We start from the raw sequence: 19,653 nt of genomic DNA on the forward strand, positions 1-19,653 counted from the left end.
GGTGCAATACTTTTATCATATTCATATAGCATAACTTTGTTTGGTCAGTCTCTTCAATCATTGTATACCTAGTTGGTTTTCGGGGGAGGGAGGTTGGTTTCTTTGTTTTGTTTTGTTTTTGTGGAGGGTGTTTGGTTTTACTATTACAAACAGTGCTATAGGGATTTTTTTTTTAATTACACTTTTTTTTTTTTTTTGCCTGTCAATATTTTCCCTAGGTAATAGCTCTATTAGTTATATTATTGAACTAAAGGTACATCCGTTTTGAGATGCTGATTATTTAATTTCACATTGCTTTCCCCAAGGAGTAAACTTAATTCTCATTTCCAAAGAGCCATATAATAACTTGTATATTTTAACTAAGTCATGTCAGTATTGAATTTTATTGTCTTTTATTTTCCTCAATGATCTGATAAAAATTTAGTGGTATCTCAGTATTTGTTTCACTTTCATTTCTTATTATTAAAATTTATGAAAAAAATTGAAGCTGTTGATCTTTTTTCTTCTTTTAAGAAGTGACTATTCATGTCTTTTGACTTCTTTCCTATCAGATAAAATAAATAATGCTTTAAAATAAGTGCCTTACAAATGTTATCTCATTTGGTTCTATCAGCTTTGAAAAATAGGTGCTATTATTATCCTCATTTTATAGATGAAGAAACAGAAGCAGATAGAGTTTAAGTGACTTGCCCAGAGTCATTCAGCTAATAAGGGTCTGAAGGAGGATTTGAATTCAAGAATTCAGATACTATCTTGCCACCTTCTTTTTTGACCCCCAATTAGTCTTCCTTTTCCATATACTAAGCATTTTCAGTTTCTTCAACCATTCTATGTCAACATCTGATGAAGATATTTTGAATTGTCAATGTCCCTCTTAAAATGGAAAGTTCTTGAGGAAGGTAGATTGTACAGTGGCTAGAATACTGGCCCTAAAGTCAGAAGGACTTGAGTTTGAATTTGGCCTTAGACATTTAACACTTACTAGATGTGTTATCCTAGGAAAATCATTTAACCTCAATGGCCTTACAAAAATAAATAAACAAACAAACAAACAAACAAACAAACAAATGGATGGAGAGATAAATAAATTGATAGATCAATAGATAAATTGAATGCTCAAAATTGAGATAATATGAACAAAAGATCATGATTGTCAGAGTCCAACAACCTCTCCCTCTGATCCAGATGAGTCACAAATATGAGCTAATTATCACACACCTCTCAATGCAGGACTTGGAATATATATATACTATTTCTTTATGTGTCTGTGTGTGTGTATATATATATATATATATATATATATATATATATATATATATATATATATAATATTAATTCCCTGTTCCTCCCTCTAATAAAGAACAGCCACTGTTCTGTTCTATTCTTTATACCTCAGTGCTTAACATAATTCTTGACACATAGTAATCATTTTAAAAATTATAATAATAATAATAGCAGCAAACATTTACAAAATGCCTTATGGTTCACAAAACAACATACAGATGCTATCTCATTTGATCCTCAAAACTACTGTTGGAGGTAAGTGCTATAATTATCCCAATTTTACACATAAGGAAATTGAGGCAGATAGTGGTTAAATGACTTGTTAGGAGTTGCAGAGCCAATGTTAAAAAGTCTGGGTTCTAAGTTCAAAACTGTATCCATTTTGCCTCCTAGATGCTTCTATTTGTTTAGTTGAATTAAATTACACACCCCATGAACAATCCAAACGTTCACAGACATTTTTAATAGCCATGTCACACTGTTGGTTTCCATGAAGTCTTCAGTCAACTTCTTGGTCTTTTGCAATTGAACTATCACAGTGGATAAAGCACTAAGCTCACAGTCCAGAAGATCTGAGGACAAACCCAGCCTCAAACACTTACTAGCTGTGATATTGAACAAATCACTTAACCTAGGTCTACCTCATTTTCTTCAACATACTAAGTACTTAACATAGTAAGTACTTAATAAATTCCTGAGAGCTCATCATAACTGTGAAGTCAAAAAAAAATTTAACATTTTTTGGAAATGGCTAGGAATGGAGCAACTAGATGGCACAGTGAGTAGTGCACCAGCCCTGGAGTCACAAAGACCTAAATTCAAATTTTGCCTCAGATATTTAAAACTTCATAACTGTGTAATCCTGGGTAATTGCCTTGTGAAGACTGCTTTCATCAAAACATGGAAGGTGTGGTGTCCCTGGAAGTATGTCCACTTATTTTCTATAATGATGAATATTATTGTACTGAATCAAAAAGAGGTACTTTCATGCTTAGACTAGATTTTAAAATTGAGCTTCTCTGCTTGAAAATTTCATCCCCTACATTTTACTGTCATAAGATGAAGAAAATGAAGTTCAGTGCCTAAGGTCACAGTGATAGTAACTGTTGAAATATTTAAACTGAGATCCTCTCATGTTAGAACCAACATTCTTTAAATTATACTATTCTATCTTTCTTCTTTCAAATACTGCCTCTCTTGCCTAGAATAAACTTCCTCTTCACCTTCACTTCTTAAGATTCCTAGTTTTCTTTATTAATTATCTCAAGCTGATTTCCACTTGAAGACTTCCCTTGATTTTTACACTATCAATCTGCTAATGTCCACCCCTCAAAAATTACTTTGTATTTATTTTGAATATTTTATGTACATATTATCTCTCGAAGTAGATTGTAAATTCCTTGAAGGGAGACTTTTTTTAAACATTGCATCCCTAAGATGGTACCTATCACATAATTGTTGTTCAGCAGGGTCTGCTTTTTTGTAATTCCTCCATTTGTGGTTTTCTTGGCAAAGAAAAAACTATTTCTTTTGTCCTGTCCTTCTCCAACTCATTATACAGATGAAGAAACTAAGGCAAACAAGGCTAAATGATTTGGCTAGCATCATATAGCTAGTAAGTGTCTGAGGCTGTGGATATCAGGTCTTTTGCATCTTCTTCTTGGTGTTTTATTCCTTCCAAGAAAAATTATTCCAAAATCCAGTTATGGTCTGGATATGGAAAAGATATGAAAAAGAGCTTTTAGTAGTACAAAAAAGGAACATTTTCTTTTTTAACTCTTAAAAGTATAAGAGACAACTTGCTGTCTACCTTAGGAATCCTTCACTGCTTGGTCACTAGAGAGATTTGAGAATGTTTGCAATTATATTTTTCCCACTTGAGAATTTGTAAGATGCATCCCTTTTATTAAAAAAATAATTTCTAGAATAGAATTTCAAATTTTGCAGAAGCCACATTTATCTTAATCCAGACTCCTAGCAAACTCCAGCACAGAAAAATTCATAATTTATTGAAAAAAAAAAGCCTGGACCCTGAGTTTTTATATTTACAAAGGCTCAAAATACTAGATCTGGAAAGGTTCTCTCTCAATGGCTATCTAATCCCAATCTCCTTTTTTGATGGATGAAGAAACTATACTCGGCAAGGTCAGGGGACCTACCTAAGATCTCACAGCATAAATTTAGAGCTGGAAGGAACCTTAAAGGTCATCTACTTAATCATCTCATTTTACAGATATGGAAACTGAAGTTCAAAGAGAAGACATGATTTGCCTGAGTTTACAGAATTTTTTAGTGGAAGCGATTGAGAGCTAAAAAGAATCTTATAAAAATCATCTAATCCAACTATCTCACTTTACAGATAGGGAAACTGAGGTCTAAATGGGATAAGTGTCTTACCCAAGACCACATAGGTTATAAATGACAGAAGCAGAATTCAAACCAGATCATCTGACTCCAAACTCCAATGCACTTTTCACTGAACCATACTATCTTCCTAAGAGAAACATAATTTCCCTAAATGTATAATATTGGCATATATAGTTCTAGTGACTTTCTATGTAAATAATAACTTTGAGATAAGAAGAAAAATCCAGGTACTTGTTGTAATTTGTAAGGAAGCTCTCTTAAAAATAGAAGTAGTCAACTCTTCTGTAATTTCTTAGCTTAGAAAGTTAACTAATGAACTGAAAGGTTAAGTAATTTTCCCAGAATCTCAAAGCCAATATATATCAGTGGCAAGTGTTAAACCTAATTCTTCCTTATTCTGAAGCATGTTGTTCTTCAATAGTGATGATGATGTTGATGATGATAATGATGATGATGATGACAATAATGACAATGATGACAATGAAAACAGGCAGCATGACAAATTAAATATAGAGTGGAGTCTAAAAATAGCTAAGATGGCCTGGATTAGAGTTCCCCTTCCTACACATACTGGTTATGTGTCCCCTGAGCATATAACAATTTTTCTGTTCCCTACTGATGACAAATCGCAAGTCTGGTCCCCCAAAAGTCCCAAACTTAAAAGCAATAACAACTATTAAAATGTAGGTAGTACTTTAAAATTTTACAAAACACTTTACATATATTATTTCATTTGTTTCTCAAAATAACATTTTATATCCCTTTTACTAAAAATAATTTCTGGAACAGAATTTGCAGAAGCTACATTTATCTTGGTGATCATGAGAAAGTAGACTCCAGACTCCTAATAAACTCCCATAATATATAAACATTAATATATCCATTTTACTGGTAAGTAAACAGTCTCAGAGAAGTCAAGATGATAGATTTCTAGGTTTCTTGTAAAATTTTCAATAATTTTCAAAAATATCCTTATCATTTCCATGTCATGCCTTGACACTTGGAATTAGTAACCAATATCATTGGCAACAGGTATCTTGAACCCCAGGAACCACCCTGGGGGGTATACTTGCTTATACCCATGTATCCACTCAATTTTAAGTTGTAAATTATATTGTTGCTACTCCCTCAGACTTTCAAGTTCCCCATTATGTGTTTATTTCCTGTCATTAAACTGCATAAAGTCAGACAGTATCTTTCTTGGTGTTGTTCAGTCATTTCAATTGTGTCCAATTCTTTGTGACCCCATTTGAGGTTTACTTGGCAAAGATATTAGAGTAAGCCATTGCCTTCTCCAGCCCACTTTACTATTATTATTTGTTCTTCATTCTCAAAGAGGACCTTGACATCAAGAAGGTGATGTCATGACACGCAAGTAAATAGGATTTGAGTGAGGGAGGACTATGCAAAGTCACCTGCCTCACTTTCCCCTCCAGAGCCATCTAGGTACAGTGGCAAGATATAGATCAAGACAACTGGAGATGGCCCTGAATGAAATGGGAGATCTTGGTATAGGTGAAACAACTGAAGCAAACAGGGTTAAGTAATTTGCCTGGGTGATACAGCTTGTAAACAGCTGAGGTTAGATTTAACTGACTCCAGGCCCATTCTCTATCCACTATACCACCTAGCTGCCCACTATTTTGCTTACTTATATTTATATCTCTACCCAGTGCTTAAAACATGCTTGGCATATAATTATTTAATAAGAGCTTTATCCATTCATATATATCCACCTACCCATCTGGCTTTGGATTTGAATTTGATGGAATTGTTATTTAGGAAGAGAAGTTAATTGTGGGTTTAATCCCCCATACACCCACAGTCTGAGACGTTATAAGGGAGATTATTTGCCGAAGGCAAAAGAGGAAAACATTTATATGTTTGTTTTTGTTATGTCTTTGAAATAAATGCTAAGAAGTTAAAAGAAACTGAAATGTTAATCATTTGGCCCTCAGAAACAGGGCAGAACCCAACTAATTGGATCTTGAATTGATGGCAGAGAAAAAAGATTCCTCAACCCCCAAGGAGGATAAAAGGTAATCTGTCTGGCCCTGAGAGAGTAGGGCCAAGGTAACCATATAACACATATGTTTATCTCTGTATTTTTATCACATATTCATCTATATATCTGTCAATCAGTTTTTCTTCATCTACTTATTGCTTTATGTCTATATATATATATATATATATATGTAAAATCTCCAACATATTCCTTCCTACTCTCAGTGGCTTTTTCAGGTCATAGGATCATATAACTGAAAATGTAGATATGGAATGAACCTTAAAGGACTTTAAATCCAATCCCTTCATTCACAGATGAAGAATTTGAGGTATATGGTAGTTTAGTGATTTGCCCAGTATCACACAGCCATTAAATGTGTGAGAACTTTTTGACTCCAAAACCATAGTTTATACCCCTAGGTAAGGGAGAAGAGTTAAAATTGATTCCCAGCTAATACCTATTCCATAGCACCAAGAGTACTGTCATGCCTGCATAACTGCCAGTCCTTTCTTTTCTGGCAATCATAAAAAAGTGTAACAATTGGTATATTTCATAGATACCAACAGCTAAAATGACATGGCTTCTGAAAAATAAAAAAAAATAAAAAACCGGGAAGATAACAGACTTTCTCAACTGCAGACTTTAGTCCCAATGTTCATTTTTAAATACCACAGTCCAATTCACAAAGTAATAATGGACTTTGTGATTTAGCTTCTCTAGGACTCAGTCAAAACTGCCAAGGATACTAGCTACCTCTGTGGACCCCACACTTTAGCAGTTGTCACTCTAAACACTAAGACAAATCAACTTGCCCTACAAGTCACAGCTCTGTGCACTTAAAGGCCAAGGACTGAGAGTCTGGGAACATTTTCTATGCTATTAATCGAAATTGAAACATGGTCTCAAACAATCTGAACTTATACAGAAAGAATTCTTGCCTTCCATCAGACACGGAATCTGAGGGCAGGCCACTAATCCTCTAGGGACGTCACAGTACACATTCCTACTGCAGCTGATGCTGTCCATCTTTAGACAAGCATGTTTACTCTGTAACTTTGGCCAGCTATCAGATATAGGGGGCAAAAATAATTAAATTATAAGATAGAGCGAGAAGCTCATTCCCCCTGGAACTTTTTTAATGGAGAAATAGGCATAAATTTTCCCCTAAATTATTTATTCTTAAGATAACTTGGCAACTGTGAGTATTAGGAAGCAAAAATCTGAGAAAGTTTTTGCTATATGCTCGATTTTCTACTTTCAGTGCTTAGGTGAAAAGTCTTTAAGCTTCCCTAAGGACATAAGGATTTGAAAAGGGAAAGGTAACTGAATGTGAAGCTTTCCCTCTACATATACAGAGCAGATTTTTAAAAAGAAAATTGAACCAGTCTACTGAAATGAAATGCCAGTTAACCCTAGGTAGGAAGACCACTGCTATCTAATTAGTGGCTCATTGCAAAGTTGGATCTTCACAGGCAGAAAAAAAAAATTCCCACTTGGGAAATCAGGGTCTTAGAAAGTATCCAGAAGTGGCAATGCATTGTTACATCCTTATTTCTCCCTTCTCAAACTTCTTTTAAATTTAGTGAAACATAGGTTAACTCATGGTTCACTGGTTAATAAATCTTTGCCCTCTGGAAAAGACCTACATTAGGTCACCTCCAGACCGAATTCTCCAGTTCCACTCATCATGTAGATGATGTCTTCATACTTTGAAAAATATACTGTAGATGAGTTTTCATACTTTGAAAAATAAATAATTTTCCAATTTGTTGGTAATTTCTTGGACATATTTAATCTAGGACTTGTCTTGCCTTGATTTCAGCTTTTCTGGGGCATATAATACATTGCAATGCTGAATAGAAATAACATGGAATCATCTGTTTTTTAAGACCTCCCAAGGTAATTCCATAATTAGTTGTATAAATTTGAAAAAGAAGATTCAGCTCTCTAAAATGGAATAAAATCATCTGCATAACAAAGAGATTGAAATATTAGATGATCACCAAGCAAACTTCCTTCCAATTCTAACATGATTCATCAAAAGTCATGTGTTAAGTACAAAACATGTATAAGGAACAATTCCCAACAATCCAAGTTGGGAATATATGGTTCATACCCTCATTACTTAATACCTGGATCTCTGTAAAAGCTTTATAATTGGTTTTCCAACTTCCAGATCCTGCCCTCCACAACTTGTTCTTAATATAGCTGCCAAGATAATCTTGCTAAGGCATGAGTCTATGTCATTATCCAGGCCAAAAACATTTGGTGGATCCCTATTATCTCTAACCAAGGCTCTTAATCTGAGGTCATGAACTTTTTGCTTAACAAAATGAAAATAATATATCAATATAATTTATTTCTTTGTTAATCTTATAGATTATATTATATGAATTTTAAAACATTATTATAATAAGGGCTCTATAGGCTTGAGCAAACTGCAATAGGAATACACATTTACATAATTCCTACTATGTACCAGGTGTTGTACTAAATACAACAACTTTTCAAGGTAAATGTTATTATTATCCCTATATTACAATCAAGGAAACTAAGGCAGATAATGTTAAGTGAGTTAATATATATGTTTGGGAGAGCCATTAAATATGGAAAAAAAAAGTTAGGCCCAGCGTCAAATAATAGGAAAAACATAGACTGAAATAATAGTTGAGAATCTGAAAGATTTGTGGTGGTTGTAATGGCTCTCCCAAACATATATATTAACTCAATGAACTAGTCATGTAGTAGTAAAAAGAAGATTGCACTCCAAACTTCCTCTACCATTGCCCAGAAATCACTTCCCCCCTGGAAGTCCACTCTAATCCTAAACCATACACATTAGAAGTACTTTCCACTCCTGTAAGCTCTCCCTGTCTTTTTATGGTTCCTCCCAGAATCCTCATTTAAAAGAGGCTGCTAAAGCCAGCCTTGTCTCATTCCTCTCCAGGCTGCACTTGGGACTTTCTCTACCATGTTCCCTAGGAGTTTCCTTGGGCCTGCCTTTTCAGCTTCTTTTTATGTGTTAACTTTCTTCATTAAAATCTAAGCTCCTTTGAGCCAGTATTTATCTTTCTATTTGTATTTGCATTCCAAAAACTTAGAGTAATAGTATGCACTTAATAAATAAATGCTTCTTGACCAACTGACTGACCAGCTATCCAATTACATTCAAAAATAGGCATTCTATCTCTTTAATTTTCATGCAAAGAATCACTGAACAAATTTGTCTCTGTGATTGTATCTATCAAGGATCTAGTATTATCTTAACATGCATGTTAGACTCTTTTTTTGAAAAAGTTTGAAGGTTATATTGTGCTTTTGCCAATTTTTTAAAAATAATAAAAAATAAGTACAATTGAAAATTATATTTATTCAACAATATGTTTATAAAAAATTGTGGTCTACTGCAGAGAATTGTTTATTTCATATTTTCCTCAAGGATAACTTCAGTAGATAGATAGATAGATAGATAGATAGATAGATAGATAGATAGATAGATAGGATCATTTGTGTGAAGATTTTTTTAAAGATGAGAAGGTATACTTATGGATTGGTAGTGGTATTCTGAATTGTCTTTAGGGGATACAAATATCACCTATGATATTTTCTGTTCTTTTGGCATCTTTACTATAGTAATAAATCTTTCAAGATTGTATTTCTAAACCTGTACTTTCTAAACATGATTTTCTTAAGGTCTGGTCTAGTTACCTTTCCTGATTTCATCTTAAATGTCATTTAACTTTCTTTTATATCCCACCAAGGATCATGTATTCAGTATTACAAATGGTAGATTCCCTGTTCCTGACAGTGTAAATAGTATTTTAGAAATATTAATGAGATGGTTCAATTTTCTTTTTTATTACTTTTTATTTTATTATTATTTTTTTTCTGAGACAATTGGGGTTGAGTGACATACCTAGGGTCACATAACTAGGAAATGTTAAATGTCTGAGATCAGATTTGAACTTGGGTCCTCCTGACTTCAGGGCTGGTGCGCTATCCACTGCACCACCTAGCTGCCCCATTTGTTCCATTTTCTACATATTTGTTGACCTCTTTCTAGTTTCATCTAGAAAAGCTTTTGGAATGATGTGGCTTAGTTGAATCAGTACAAATTTTCTTTAGACCTGTTGCCTTTACTCCTTGTCCTCCTTCTTAGTGCTTTATTGTATTCTAACCCTCAGTTGCCCTTAGCTGCCATGTTTCTCTGCTTGGCAAGATAAAAATATTTGCTAAAGCAGTTTTTGTAGTGTTTTCTTCTGATAATTGTTTTAGACTTTAATAACTTGCAGAGAATGATGATAATCAAGATAAATATCTATGCTTTTCCATTTTTGGCATGGACAGCTTATTTGCACAATATATATGCAGCAGCTGGACCTAGATGATCTGGGAATGCCTATCTTCTTCCTCCCCACCAAGACTCCACTCTCAGTTCTGGAATGATGCACATAGATAAGGTTCAGATATTGGAGAGCCCAGTTTCAAACCGGAAAATAAGGAAGGCTTTAGCACTTTAGTTCACACTCTTTAGCTCTTAAAATTCTCATCCCAGAATGCTGTAGGGAAAATTACTTAAAGTTTATTTCATTGATGTCTAGAGTCTTCTTTAAAAGGATAGAAGTGTACACAAACCTTTGTATTGTACATTGTAAATCAGCGATAGAGCAGCTATTTGTTTTCTCCACAGAATTGAAATACCGTCCACAAGAGAATTACAAGCATGCATGAATAAATATTTAAATGTTACTGTTTTATTCCCTCAGTAGTTTGATATTTAAAACATCAAACTATAGAGTATTTTATTTGGACAATAACTGAATTGGAATTTCACAGTCATCTAGCTTTTGTGCTGTCCAAATAAGTCTTTTCAGCTCCATATCTTCTACAGTTTCAGATCAGTTTGAGCTCACTCCCTTGGCTTTTGTTGCCTTCTTTAAGAAGTTCTGAAATAGTTGCTTGGATTTTTCCTATCATGAAGTCAGAACCAACTGTGTAACTAGAACCTATCCTGTTCAGTGGTTGCCTACAAGCTTAAAAACATTTATCTTAGGGTCACTACTCAGTCTTCCATGTTCAGGAAAGAAATACTAAAGCAAAAAATACAAATAAAGTCTTTTTGAGCTAGTCTCATATTTACCTAAGCAAACATATTAAATTTTCGTGTGCTCAGAGTGGCTAGGGAGAATAAGCAAAAGATTATAACTTCCTGCCTCTCACAGGAAGATGATCAAAGAGTTCTGAGTTCTATGTTAATCACCAATAATTTCTTATCTGTTAAGATACAGTCAGCTTCATTTCTTATGATAATATTCACCCATGTCCAGCACCTTCCAACTCTCTTTTGGAAGGAAGCTTATAAAAATTCAACAGTTTTCAACATCTTTTCTTTGTCAAACCTGAGTCATATATTCTAATATATATTTCTGTCATCCTCTCATGTCTACTTTTTTATTGGAGTCACTGGATATCCAAATATATTTAAATTGGTTTAAAGCAGATATGTCAAATACATAGTCTGTGTACCACACACAGCTTACAACATTCTGTAGTGTACCTGAACAAGATTAAAATATCATTTGAAAATATTTAACAAAATAAACAAAAATGTAATAAAACAAATAGTATAAATTTTTAATTTTCTGAGACAATATGTGACTCACAGGGATTATTATGTACTTTGTTTCTTTTTAATTTTGTCACCATTGGTTAAAAGGACCCGATCAGGATTTTCAGAGACGTTCTCTACCACAATTGTTGGTATATATAATACAGTTATTTTGATGATCTTTTTGCTCACATTCAGTATGAATATGGCAAGAAGAGATAATCAAGTAACCCATGAATCAATGTTTCTTATTGCCTTTGGATGTGCAATAAAACAAACTTTGCCAACTTCTTTAATTTCCTCTTCAAAGAGGATTTACCTATCATTCTTCCTCTACATTGGCAAATTTCTTTTGGTTTCTGGTTTCATCGTTTATGAGGTTATCAATAGTGATACTATGTAGATTTTGTAAATAGTTTGCTAATTTGTTGCTTATTGGACAAATAGCTCACATTGAGAGAAACTACAATCAAGTCAACTTTTTTAGATCACCTAAACATTTTGTAATTCATACCATCCCTATGCCCTTTTCCATGCCTTCATAATCATAGAAGCTGAGAGGTAACACCAGATTGGGGACTATGTTTTAAACACTATCTTACAAATTGGTCCTCAAAATGTGGGATCTTTTGTTTAATAATCAACATATCACAGACATCAAGAAGAACTGAATCCTATCAATCTTGACATTTTTGATGTAAATGATATAAGAACATTCTACAAACTTTCAGATAAATGAAATTGAAAATATGGATACAGTAGTCATTGGGAGAAAAGGTTACCTATTATTATTGTTTCCAAATCTCAAGCAAACATGGCAAGTCTTAGATGTTTTTTCATGAAACTTTTTAATGCAAACTCAGTTTAGGCACTATGCAACACAAGGAGTGAGTAAGCATCAAATCGCTACAGGGCAAATGAGAGGTAATCTCATGGAGACATTACTAACAGCAAAAAGGGGTGGGAAAGAGAAAGAATGAGATAGTGAAAGGTTCCATGAAAGATGTACAATTTGAGCTGAGCAATTCACACAAAGGAAGCACGTCATAGAAACTATTGTCTTATGTAGTAAGTGATGACTAGGGTTTGGGAATACATAGCCAAAATGAAAAAATGTTTTCTATCATTAAGGAGCTTGCTGCCTTGTATTCTTCCTTAATTATTTCATCCATATATCTTAATAGTGGTTTGAGTAGCTTTTCATGAGGAATTGGAATAGAACACATCTAGTACCAATCCAAACTCTATTGTTTAAAAGTACCTATATAATGTAGAATAGGCAAGGTTGAATGAAACACAGCTCTGGAATTTTCATAAAATTTAAAAGTCGTTCTTGGTTTGATTAATTATTCTATCTGATTTCATTAGCCTGAAGCCAATCTTTGCTCTCTATAGACAAATTTCACTCTTCCATCCTATTGTCATTCCTGCTTACATGTGAAGAGGAATGCCTACTAATTGATCATTCATTCATTTAATCGTCCTTCAGGTAACATCTGTGTGCAGAGCACCATGCTATACTCTGGGAGATCTACAAAGTTAAGATAACTTTCAGCCCCTACTCTGAGCTTGCAAATTTTAGAACACAACATTTATATAGAGCTTTTTCGTTTATAAAGTATTTTGCAAACATTTTTCATTATTTCCAAAAAACATTGGTTTGGTGTTCATATGTAAGGCATTGTTCTAGAGCCATGGATTCAGTTCAACTTGTTCAACACAACAAATATGGAAATATTCTTTAGAAGAATTGCACATGTTTAACCTATGTTAGATTGCTTGTTCTCTAGGGGAGTGGGAAAAAGTGAGGAAGGGAGAAATTTTTGGAACAGAAAATTTTGCAAATATGAATGTTGAAAACTATCTTTGCATATTTTTGTAAAAATAAAAAGTTATTTAAGTAAATAAATAGTTCCTCACCAAAAAAATATAGCCAACATTTGTTATGGTACTCTAAGCTTTGTAAAGTGATTTATTTATAAATCTTCCCTCATTTCATCTTCACAACAACCCTGGAAGGAAGGTATTATTGTTATCCTCATTTTACAAATGAGGAAATTTGAGGCTTGGGAAATGAAATAACTTCTCCAAGGTCACATAGCTGGTATATACTTAAAGTCACATTTGAATCCAGAACTTTAAAGTTCAATGCTTTATCCAAAGCTTCACCTAAGCTGTCTAAATTCCTACCTGCAAAAATACCTAATGAAGTAAGTGAAATGAGAATTGTTATTATTCTATATTAATAAATATTATTATTTTACCAAAGAGTAAACTGATGTTCAAAAGATAGAAATATTTGTCCCACAAACATAGCTAATAAGTGGTAAATTTAGTATTTGAAGTGGATTGTTCTGACTTTGAATTTGAGGTTCTTTACCAATACTTCTGCTGACCTTTTTTTGGAATTTCTAATATATAAACAAGAATGAAACCCTGAGCTAAACTATCTGGAGCAGGCATAATCTCCCTCAAGCAGGATGATACTTCTTGCTTCTCTCCCTCCCAAGTTACCATTTACTCATATAAAAGGAGCTTCTAATTTAAGCAGGTCATTTAAGGCATAATTTAGAACTAATAGGCTGAGGCAATAGTCTACAATAAACATCCTTTCCAAACCAGGCAAAGGTTTAGAGTCACCATAGAAAACCAAGACTCTGTGATTATTCAAGTACCAGCTGTGCACTGATCAGGAACCTGAGAGGAATTGTGTTAATTATCATTACTTAGAAGAAAATAATTACTTGCTTTGTGAGGAGAACACAGAGCAAATGCAACTACTTCCATTGTCATTTCAGTCACAAAAGATGATGAAAATCAAAGTTGGTCTCCATATTTTAAAAATCACTAGCTCATTAGCACTTTAGCAGATTGTGTGGGGATGGATGCTCCCGGTCTTTGAATTAATTGGTAAACTATATATATCTGGCCTCTGATGTCATGGTTTTAGTGCCACAAAAAGCATAACTGCCAAATAATAGGATAAATGTGGCAGAAACAAAGCTGAAAAAGAAACAAAGGTAGCTCTTTCCACCTTTCTGAAAATGATCTCATACTCATTGTCTTCTTTGCAGGGATAAAAAAAATAACTAAGACATCCTGTATAAAATACAGACTTGGAATTAGAAATGGCTGGGTTCAAATCCAACCTTAGATACTTATTAACTATTGGAGTGACCCTAGGCTGTACACTCAAACTCTGTGACGCTCTAATTTCTTTCTCTATAAAATGAAAAAAATAGCACCTACCTTGCAACATTATTATGGGTGATATTTTAGAGATTTAAAGACATTTTATGTCTCTATATATACATGTATATACATACATATGTTGTATGTAGCTACTACACATATGTTATGTGCACACAAAGATGTGCTTGCATAATGTGTAAAATGTGTGCATATGTTCATATGTATACATATATACAATATGCATTGTAATCCTTAAAGTATCATTTAAATGTTAGCTGTCATTATTATTCAAATACAAGGACTCTGCTGCAGGTGTCCTTTAGAATATCTCATCCCTATGGAATACAAAATACTAACATACAGGTAAGGACTACTTTGAGAGTGGAAGTGCCAGGTTTGTATTTAGTTACTTTGATTTAACATATTCTGGGCATTGTTCCCCTCCCCTTCAGAAGTTATTGTGGATAAGGAACCTTCTTGTTAGCCCAGTCAGGAGCAAGTATAGAGTAGCTATCTACGATCAAGTTTCTCCAAAGAAAATGGCAAAGATTGGGAATTCTGGGAAATTATCCCTGAGCCACATGAGTACTCTGGTAGTTTAGTGATGCAGAAGGGATGAGTAAGAGCCAAAATTGGAAAAAAATAGAAAATCTGTGCATTCTGTTGGTGTAGTTGTAAAACTATTCTGGAAAACAATTTGGAATTGTGCCCAAAAAGTCATAAAACTTATGTTTACTCTTTGACCCATCAATACCATTAGCAGGTATTTATCTAAAAAGATCAAAGAAAAGGAAAAAGGACTCTTTTATACAAAAGTATTTATAGTAGCTCTTTTCATGGTGACAAAGAATTGGAAATCAAGGAGATTCCTATGAGATGAGGAGTTTCTAAACAAAGTGTCGTATAGGATTGTGATGGAATACTATTGTGCTGTAAGAAATGCTGAAGAGAGGCAGATAGGTGGCGCAGTGGATAGAACACCAACCCTGAAGTCAGGAGGACCTGAGTTCAAATCTGTTCTCAGACACAACACATCCTAGCTGTATCACCCTGGGCAAGTCACTTGACCCCAATTGCCTCAAAAAAAAAAAAAAGAAAAAAGAAAAGAAAAAAGAAAAAAAAAGTGATGAATAGGATGGCTTCAAAAAATTGGCAAAGACTTCAATGAACTGATGCAATGTGAGGTGAACCAGACAAGGAGAACATTCCATACAATAGTAGCAATATTGCAATGATGATCAGTTATGAAAGATTTAACTATTATGATCAATGCAATGAACCAAGAAACTCATACCGAAAAATGCTATCCATATTCAGAGAGAAAACTGATGAACTTTGAATATTAGATTAGTATTTTTTTCACTTTATTTTTCTTGCTTTTTTGCAACATGACTAATATGGAAATGTTTTGTAAGGTTTACATGTTTAATTAACATTATATTGCCTGTCTCCTTAATGCATAAGAGAGAGGCTGGAAGAAGGTAGAAATTTTTAAACTAAAAAATTTTCAAATAAAGTTAAAAAGATGAATGAATAAATAAATGGAAAGAAAGAAAGAGGAAGAGAGGGAGGAAGAAAGAAAGAGGAAGAGAGGGAGGAAGAAAGAAAGAGGAAGAGAGGGAGGAAGGAAGAAAGAGGAAGAGAGGGAAGAAGGAAGAAAGAAAGAAGGAAAGGAGAAAAAGAGAGAGAAAGAGAGGAAGGAAGGAAGGAAGGAAGGAAGGAAGGAAGGAAGGAAGGAAGGAAGGAAGGAAGGAAGGAAGGAAGGAAGGAAGGAAGGAAGGAAGGAAGGAAGGAAGGAAGGAAGGAAGGAAGGAAGGAAGGAAGGAAGGAAGGAAGGAAGGAAGGAAGGAAGGAAGGAAGGAAGAGGGAAAGAAGAATCAATGCAAACCAAAAGAGTAAGAAAGAATGGAGAGGCTATGAAAAGCTAAAGCAGTTTAAGAGTGAGGTGCCCAAAGTCTGAAAAGTATCTAGAAGCTTTAGTGGGATACAAGTTCAATATGAGTCTGAAATATGATTCCTATGACCAACCCCCAAAAAAGCAATGTAATCTTGGTCTTCATTAGAAGATCCAAAATTCCCAGGAATAAAGAGTACTTTGCCCTGGTCAGATTACATTTCATGTATTGTTTCCAATTTGGATGCCAAGATTTTGAATAGAATCAAATGAGCTTCCAAAAGAGGGCATTCATAAACTATGAAGGGTTTCAAGTTCATACCATATAAAGTCAGTCTAGGAACTGGAGATATTTAGCTTATTGAGCAAAAGACTGAGAGGGAGGAGAAATGGGGCAGACATCATAGGCCTTCTCAAGCATTTGTATGTCATGTGAAAGACTAAAACATGGTTTATTGGATATCAAAGGATAGACCTAGTGTAGGTAGATGATGATGCAAATTCAAGGTTGTTGTGAAGAAAAACTTATTATTTTGAGCTAGTCAAAGGTAGACTGGTTAATCAGGGTCTCCCCTCACTAGAGAAAATTTAACTAAAGCAAAGATCTTTTGAACACCAAATTCTCCTTGTTTTCCTACTCCTTCCCAGTCTCCTCTGCTGGCTCTTTATCTAAGTTTCAATCACTAACAATAAATATCCCACAAGACTGTTCTGGATCGTCTTCTCTTCTCTCAGTACAATTTCATTTGACAATCTCATCAGTTCCCATGGATTTAATTATCATTTGTATGCTAATGATTCTCAAATCTACCGGCCCAGCCCTAACCTCTTTGCTTCTTCCACTCTCAAATTTCCAACTGCTTATCACATATTTCAAACTGGATACATTAAACTCAATGTGACCAAAACTAAACTCATTATCTTTCCCCCTAAACTAACTCTAACCTTTATAATCTTATCTATTACTATAAAGAGTATCATTCTCCAAGTTCTCCAGGCATGCAACCTCCAATCTTCACTATCACTTACTTTGCCATAGCAAATCTGTTGCTAAAACCTGTCAATGTCCTTTACAACATTTCTTCAAAGTTCCCCATCCCTAGGATACTGCCATCATTCTGGTTCAGGCCTATATCATTTCATACTTGGAATACTGCAATACTCTTTTGGTGACTCTACCTGACACATGTGTCCTCATCCCATTCCTATTATAATCTACCCTCTATTCAGCTGCCAAAGTTATCTTCCTAAAGCAAAGAGAAGCCATCTAGTCAATAAATTCTAGTGATTCTCTATATCAAATATAAAACTCTCTATTTGTCATTCAAAGCCCAAGAAATAGAGTCCCGAAAATTCAAATGTAAAAATAGAAGCTAGAAACTCCATGAGGCAATAAGAAATATTACAGTTAAGTCAAATAACAGAAAAAAAAAAAGAGAAAAAATGTAAGGCATCTCATAAGAAAGTAAGTTAGAAGATGATAGATAGATAGATGGATAGATAGATAGATAGATAGATAGATAGATAGATAGATAGATGATAGATAGACATAAATAAACAAAAAATGCATTATCTGAAAAATAGATAAAGAAAAAAATTAAGAATTATTAGGCTATCTGAGTGATGGATATAGGTACAGTTATAGCATTAATAGAATGTGAACATGCAAAAATTTTACTTGACAAAGACTTAGATTTGGACTTAACAAATTATTGAAAGTTAAAGTAGTGTCTTTGAGCAGCACAGAGGTTCAATGGTTAAAATTCCAGGCCTGGAGTCAAGAAAACCTGAGTTCAAATCCTACACTTACTAGTTGTGTGAAATGGGCAAGTCACTTCATCTCTATTTACCTTAATCTACTACAGAAGGAAATGACAAACCACTCCAGTCTTGGTTGTCAAGAATATATTGTCAACCTTGTCAAGAAAATCTCATGGACAGTATGTTCTACAAGGGCATGAAAAGTCATACACAACTAAATGATTAAACAACAACTAAATAGTATAGTAGAAATCAGACTGGTCATGGAGCCATATCAGTTAGATTTGAATTCTGTCTTTAAAGCTAAGTGATTACAGGGAAATCACTTAGCCTCAGCTAAGTCTCACTTTCACTGTCTACAAAATATGCAAATATTTACAATGCCTATTTTACTGAATTGTGAAGCAAAAACTTTGCAAAGTTAAGTAAAATGGGTTATGATTATTTCTAAACTTGTTGAGATCAAGATCACTGGTTTTCAGTCTGTGTATATTCATTATTCTGATAGTAAACTTAGAATAGATTTATTTCTCATCAACTAACTATAAATTATCCTGAATCATGATTATTCATATATTTCATATGGTGTCTTAGCTGATTTTCCACTCAGATAATATGAAGTCATAAACTTGCTCTTCAGTCAGGAAATGTATTAAGGTTTACAAAGAAGAGACTTCGACCAGCTTGGTAAATATATCTCTATTTTCCCAACGGAAAATGTCGTTGGCTGACATAAGAATTTAGGTTAGAGTTTTAATCCCAGCTTTATTATGCTGCATGCTAGGTAGAGATAGAATACTTCCTATACCAGAATGTGAATTGTGGTCTTGTATCCCACCTTGGACTAATGCAGTATAACGTTAGGAAAAAGGTTAGAGCTCCATCCACATATTGTCAATGTTCCCTACAATTATTCTCAATTGGATTATTCAATTTTCCACTTCCTTGCTTTTGCTTATTCTGGTTTTTATTCATGGTATAATCCTGTCTCTATCACTGCCTGCTGAGATTCTGCTCATCTTTCACAACCTCAGATATGTGTCAGTTCCTCCATAAAATTCTCCTGATATTTCTAGTTAGAAATACAGAGTGATCATTTCCTCATTGAATCTCATAGCACATAGTTTTTCTCATGTACTTATATCATAGCTGGTATTAGATATCTTGTGAATAATAAGTGTGACCTCAGACACTCACTAGCTGTGTCATCCTAAGCAAGTCACTTAACCCTATTTGCTTCAATTTCTCATCTATTAAATGAGGTGGGGAAGGAAAAAGCAAACCACTCCAATACCTTTGAAAAGAAATTTCCAAATGGATTCATGGGGGGAGAATATCTTATCATCCCTACATGATCTTTTTGAAATCTCAATTCACAAAATTATAGAAGTAGAGCTAGGGAAAATCTTAAAAGACATCTAGTCCAAATCATAAGGAAAATGAGGCACACAGAGAGTTTGAAAGGCTAGCTCAAGATCACAGATATTAAATAGCAAAACTAGGATTTGAACCCAGGTCCCGTGAATCCCTATTCAGCACCCT

The sequence above is a fragment of the Sminthopsis crassicaudata genome, chromosome 4 (genome assembly GCF_048593235.1).
Source record: "Sminthopsis crassicaudata isolate SCR6 chromosome 4, ASM4859323v1, whole genome shotgun sequence".
Taxonomy (NCBI): domain Eukaryota; kingdom Metazoa; phylum Chordata; class Mammalia; order Dasyuromorphia; family Dasyuridae; genus Sminthopsis; species Sminthopsis crassicaudata.